This window comes from Chrysochloris asiatica, unplaced genomic scaffold (assembly GCF_000296735.1).
Source record: "Chrysochloris asiatica unplaced genomic scaffold, ChrAsi1.0 scaffold00004, whole genome shotgun sequence".
Classification (NCBI taxonomy): Eukaryota; Metazoa; Chordata; class Mammalia; order Afrosoricida; family Chrysochloridae; genus Chrysochloris; species Chrysochloris asiatica.
In genome coordinates, this window is record NW_006408522.1 from 32,654,881 (window position 1) to 32,662,107 (window position 7,227).

The following is a 7,227-nucleotide window of genomic DNA, read 5'->3' on the forward strand; positions in this document are numbered from 1 at the left end:
GGGCTGATGAAAAGAAATGCAGATAGGACTCTTGTGATAACAATAGTGAATAATTGTTATCAGGACTGATTGTGAGGGTTGGAAATGTAAAGGTAGACGTTTTGTAGCAAAAGGAGGGGAGTGAATGAGTTTGCAGTGTACGAGCGGAGGTCCCTGGGATGATCAAGGAAGAAGAGCGAAGAGCAGGACCCTACCCAGAGAAGCAGTGATGCCTGAGATGGAAGCAGAGACGATGACGTGGAGAGGTGGAGTGGCTGGGGACCTTAGATCCAGAGAGGGAGACGGGCTGTGTGCTGATGACCAAGGGCCAGGCCTTTGGTTGGCTGATGATGCATGGAGGGGATTATAACCATGGCAATGAAATGATATACAATAGGATGAATGTTAAAGCTAATGTTCTCCCATGTAAACTATCACATAATTCACAATAAAACTTTTTTTTTTTTAAAGTGTGATAGGGCAGTATTCTCAGTGGTTCATTTCTGTCAGATCAATCTGGTCTTTTTTTTTTTTTTAATGAATTTGAGTTTTGTTCTTTTTTCTCCCACTCTAACCTGGGCCTTCTATTGTGTTTCTGGTCAGAATAGTTGATAGTAGTAACCAGGTACCATCTAGTTCCAGAGTTTGATGTGGTGTTGTGGCTTAATGCACTGGACAGCAAAGTCAGTTTGAATTGCAAAGTCAGAGGTTCAGGTTCACCAGTCACTCCTTGGAAACCCATACAGGGTCGCTATGGGTTGGAATCAACTCAATGGCACTTTACAACACAACAACAACAACCATCTAGTTCCAGTCTAGACTAGAGAAGGCTATGGTTCATGTGGTCCATTAATCCTTTGAACTAATTTCTTCCTTAAATCTTTGTGCTTTTTTCACTTACCTTTGTTTTAGGTAGCAAGAGAACAATAGTTGTGTATTAGATGATTGCTCACAAGCTTTTAGGACCCCAGATGGTATTGACCAAACTAGAATGTAGAGCATTGTCTTTATGTATGTACTATGTTATGTCAATTGATTAGATATTTCCCAAGACTATGGTTCTTAACCTTTAAACTTCAGTAGCTCAGTCCCACAAAGTGTCTGGTTATGCCTAAGAAGTTTCCATAGTTGTGCCCCTATGTGCTCTATTATATTTGAGGGGGCTTTGAAAAGTTCATGGAAAAAATGTAATTGAAAGATAATACAAATTTTCCATAAAATTTTTGAAGCCCTCTGGTATACATATGCAGCACATACAAATATGTATATAGAAAGATCCACAACCACACTTATATATACAACTGGGTATAGTTCCAAATGCCCTCCCACACCTATTTAGCACACATATCTATCTACTTATTGTTGTTGTGAGATTGTGTTGCAGTAGTTACTGTAGTTGTTTTTTATTCTTGCATTCTTTTCAGTGTCTTTTTTTGTCTTGGTCACATTTTACTGAATTTCCCCATATTGAGTATTGCCTTTTGCATCACCACAAATAGATAGCTTTATCAAAAAGAAATTTATCCTCTCACAGTTTAGGAGGCTGTTGATGTTGTTGTAAAATGCTGTAGAGTTGGTTCCGTCTCATAGTGACCCTATGCACAACAGAATGAAACACTGCCCAGTCCTGAGCCATCCTCATTGCTGCTGCCACTGTGTCAATCCATCTCGTTTGGGAGTCCTGTGTGGCACTGTGGATTAATGCACTGGCTGGCAAAGTCGGTTTGAATTGTTGCTGTCACTTTCTCTTTTACCTGATCCTCCACTTTGCCAAGCGTGATGTCCTTCTCCAGGGATTAGTCCCTCCTGATAACATGTCCAAAGTCTGACAGACAAAGTCGCGCCATCCTGGCTTCTAAAAAGCATTCTGGCTGTACCTCTTCCAACACAGACTTGTTTGTTCTTCTGGCAGTCCATGGTACATTTAATTTTCTTCTCCAACACTATAGCTTAACTGTATCGATTCATCTCAAGTCTTCTTTATCATTATCCAACTTTCACATGCATATGAGGTGATTGAAAATATCATGACTTGGGTCAGGTGTACCTTAGTCCTCAAACTGGTATCTTTGCTCTTTAACATTGTAAAGAGGTCTTGTGCAGCAGATTTGCCTACTACAATACATTGTTTGATTTCTTGACTGCTGCTTCCATGAGTGTTGATTATGGATCCAAGCAAAATGAAATCTTTGATAACTTCAATCTATTCTCCATTTATCATGATATGATTTATTGGTCCAGTTGTGAGGATTTTTATTTTCTTCACATTAAGGTGCAGTCTATACTGAAGGCTGTGGTCTTTGATCTTCATCAGTAAGTATTCCAAGTCCTCTTTACTTCCAACAAACAAGGTTGTATCATCTGCATATTGCAGGCTGTTAATGAGTCATCCTCCAATACTGATGCCACATTCTTCTTCATATAATCCAATTTCTCAGATTATTTGCTCGGTAGACAGATTGAATATGATGAAAGAATACAACCCTGGTATACACCTTTCCTGATTTTAAACCATTCAGTACCCCTTGTTCTGTTCTAATGACTACCTCTTGGTCTCTGTACAGGTTCCTCATGAACACAATTAAGTGTTCTGGAATACACATTCTTCGCAGTATTATCTATAGTTTGCCATGCTCCACATAGTCAATAACGCACAAGTAAATATATTTCTGGTATTCTCTGCTTTTAGCCAAGATCCATCTGATGTTAGCAGTGATATCCCTCATCCACATCCTTTTCTGAATCTAACTTGAATTTCTGGCAGATCCCTATCTATGTGCTGCTGCAATTGCTTTTAAATGATCATCAGTAAAATTTTACTTGCATGTGATAATGAGAAGATTTCCATTTGTCCTCCGTCAGTTTCTGGAGCCTTGTTTTTCTCCAATGCCTTCAGTGCAGCTTGGACGTCTTTCTTCAGTACTACTGGTTCTTGAGCATATGCTACCTCTTTATATTGGTATAAAGGTTCAAACTTTTTTTAATATAAAAGAATAAAACAACATAAAAATGATCTTTTTACCTCACTTCCTAGCTCTACCTCACCCCTCCAGGCAATCCATGTTATTTGTAATTTTTTTGTACCCTTCAATAGATATTCCATAGAAGCTGTGGTGGCACAATGGTTAAAGTATTCAACTGCTAATCAAAAGGACATCAGTTTGAACCCACCAACCACAGTGGCAGTCTACTTCCGTAAAGATTTACAGTCTTGGAAACCCTATGGAATAGTTCCACTATGTCCTACAAGATTACTATGAGTCAGTATTAACTTAAAGGCAATGAGTACAGCTATTTCACATTATGCAGGCAAATACAGCTCAACTTGAGTGTGCTTCTGCTGACACAGTCTCAAAAGCGCAAGTAAAAGTTGGGACTTAGAAGGTCAAAAAGGTCAAATATGAGCTCCCCTGTTGTGGCTTCTCAGTAACTAAACAAGGACAAATATAAAAGACATATGCCTGAGTTGCAAGATGTTACAAACCTTCTCTGATAAAGTATTCAATATCAGGTAGGCTTGGAAGACAGAGCTGCGGCCTCAGCTTCTGCCTTTAGGACATTTCTTTTTCACCAAAAATTCTACCTTCTTATCTCTTCTAGACAGAAAAATCCCAGACCTACATGTTCTCTCTTTATATGATCAAAACAGCGCATGGACATCTAACAACTTGTAGCTCATGGTATGCTTTGGACCTGCAAGTTGCAGTTAGCTATAGAAGCCATTTCTTCCAGGGTCACCCAGTGTTGCATGGATAACACATTGGAGGGTTTTCTGAAGTCACTGAAGCAACAGACATAGAAATTCCCCTTGGACTTCTACAACTAGATCTTCCCCAGTTCAGTCCCACTCCAGGCCTACCAGTCATACCCCTACCTCTGTCTCCTGACCCAAGAGATAAAATAAAAATGGGTAACTCCCAGCAGCTGGCCCAAGAGATAACAGTATGGAGGGAGTAAGAGAGAAGAGACTGTTAAAGAGCTCACAGGAAGAGTGGAGGGAAACACCACTATTTTTAGACTCTTAAATCAACAAAGTACTACCATCATTTTCTATTAGAAAGACAGATTAAAAGAGGATACTAGAAGCAACAGTTGAAGACAAGCAGTTTCTTTGGTCAAGTGGATAAGAGCAGCCTGTAACCATGGGACAGGGTGAGCCAAGCCAGCTCTCCACAGGGCTTACTGTGCTGTTAGTAGCTCCTTCATCATTCTGTGTTTTCATTAAAGGAAAGAGGGTGGTGGTAACGGTGATATGGCTATAGTGTTGGGGTGGTAGTAAGTCGGAGCTGGTGTGATGGTTGTGTGGTTCTGGTATGGGGTGGCAGTGAGTGGGTGCTGGTGGTGGTGGAGATAATGGTAGTGTGGCTATGGTGTGGGGATGTTAGTAAGTGGATATAGATGATGGTTTGATACTGTGACTATGTTGTGTGGGTGCTGGTGATTTAATGGCTATGAGGTGTTAATGGGATAGTTGGTGGTAAACTGATGGTTGTCATATGATGATAATGATGAAATGGTGATTGTGATTACTTGGATTTATATTTTTATCCCAGAATCATCAAAAGACAGAAGTCATTTAGTAAAACCCTCCTTAAGAAAAATTAAGTATTATCTCCTGGCCTGTGATATTGCTTTCCTTTTGTGTCCTGGAGAGAAGGAAGTAGGTAGGCAGAGGGATCAGCTGAGAAGATTGTGGGGATGATGGGAAGCAGCTGTGGTTCTGTTGCTACAGAAACTGTCACATACACCCTAGCCTGGTTGGGTAGTCTGGTGTGTGGAGGACGTTTGACCATGAGACCAAAATCTGAAAGAGAGAAAAAATAACCTTGGGAAAATTCAGACAATCAACTCATTTATACCTTATAAAAATAAGAGCTTGTTGTTAAGTGCCGTTGAGTCAGTTCCAACCCATAGCGACCCTGTATAGGGTTTCCGAAGAGTGGCTGGTGAGTTTGAACCACTAACCTTGCAGTTCAAACCGACCTTGCAGTTGAGTGCTTATTCTATAGCATCACACCAAGACTCAGACAAATAAAAACTTATTCAATCAGAGCAACATACATGAAGATATCAGAAAACCATGTCTAGTCCCAAACTAGAGAAGACTCAGGGCATCAAATTCTTATAAGACAGAAGGGGCAGAGCACAGGTAGCCACCAAAGAAGATTCACTGAGTATTATTAGCTCAGTGGTTATGGTATGTGAGATCTGGTTTGTGCCAGCTTATACAGGTTTGCAAATACTAATTAGTAAATTTTCAGGAATCTTCTACACCAATTCTTAAACAATCATTATTAAAATTTTAAATGTATAAGCCCATAAATTAAAAAATTATATTAAAAACAAAGATAATACATATCTTAGCCTCATCATTTTATTACATTGTGCCTTTATCTGTCTTGTTTAAGTTATTTATGATGATTATATATAATTTCTGCAGGGCAGAAATACTATATAATGGTATACCCCTCCACATCTTACATAACTGCTTTCAGTGACATCAAACCAGTAGCTTGAAATTAACCATAATTGGAGTATTTATACCACAGAATTTGGCAAACACTACAAACAAGGACTTCTTCTTCCATCACCTACTCTACCTCCAAACTGGGGTTAAACATTTAACCAACCATCATTGCTTGAAGGGTTCTTTCTGAGGCAGTGTTGGGGTATTGTGAAAAGCAGAAGGAGAGGGTACACACTCAACTGTGAAATACTTGAAGAACATTCCGAAGTCTCTGTTTAACAAAACTCTAATCACTTGATTGTGATACAAATGGCAAGATCCTAGAAAAGCCAGAAGGTGTCATAGCCTCAAGGTCAAATGGAAGAGAAGGGGAGGTGGGAGTCAGGGAATCTAAAAGGAGCAGAGCAGACATGGAACAAGAAAACTCAGACTCAAGAACACAGAGACCTACAAGGTTCTGTGAGCACTAATACAGGCCTGAGGTCCCAGTTGTACATTTGAGAAGCTCTCCTAAGGCTACCTCAAGGTTCTTCAACATCCATTCATTGACTGAGGAAATATCAGTTAGGCATCTATGTTCTAGGCACCACTGGGGTTGGGGATGTAGATACGGTAACTCAGAGGTAGGTCAGAGGGTAAACAGATGACTGTTTTAAGTGGGATAAGTGCTGAAAGGAGTGGAGCAGATACTGTCGGGGCTCTGAGGACAGATTCTTCCTGGAGTAGTCAGTGAAGTCTTCACAGGTTGGTGCCTTTGGATCTTGGAAGATGAGCAGGTTCTTGTCAAGTAAAGAAGAGGTAGGATGAGGATTCCAGACAGAGAAAAATGAACTCTCAGTAGTGCCTTTTGCTGTGATTCCGGGTCATTGCAGGGATTCAGTTGCACAGAAAGCTCAAATTGCATTCCTTCTAGTCATGACTGTCCACCATTCCACAGTCAGATCCAACATGACCAGTCTACCAAGGCAGGGCTCATCCTGGGTCCCAACACCAATTTTGTGCTAAACAGAGAGAAACCATCTTTTGGTTTTTGAGTATTGCTGTACTTCAATTTATAAAATCCCAGACTTATTATGATAGTTTTATCTGTAGTGATGTCTTCACTGGTGGAAAAGGGAGGCATAGGGCACAAGGAGTACCCAGGGGCCCCCGAACCAGATGTACAGGGAGGCTTCTTCTCTTTGTGAGGAATGTTGTCCATACCGATAAAAGCTCAAGTAATCCAATCTGTACTCATTTTAGCTAGAGTGACGTTTTCTTTATTTGATTTTGCAAAATCAGGCACCCAACCCAGTAGACACGGGCAGACGGCCACATGGCTGGCCTGCAAACAGTTTTATTCCCCTGTCTTGAAAAATCCCCTCCTCCAGTTCCAGTTCTCCATATACAATTCTATGGCACATCCCATTTTCCCTCCCCTCAGAGAAGCCAAAATGACTTGCCCATGGTCTTAATGATAGTTAAAGTTCCTAGTCCTAGAACAGATTTCTTTCCTCCCTTCTCCCAATTCATCCTACTTACATATCCCTGGATGTAAATCAACAATCTGTCTGCTTGGTCTAGCAATCTCATGAGTCTTTATATTCCTGATGGTGGACCACACCCACAAGAGTTCTTTCTTTTTTTTTTTTTTAATGTTTTATTGTGAATTATATGATAGTTTACATGAGAGAACTTTAGTTTTACATTTATTCTATTGTATATCGTTTCATTGCCATGGTTCCAATCCCCTCCATGCATCATCAACCGACCAAAGGGTATACCCTACAAACCCACTCCCT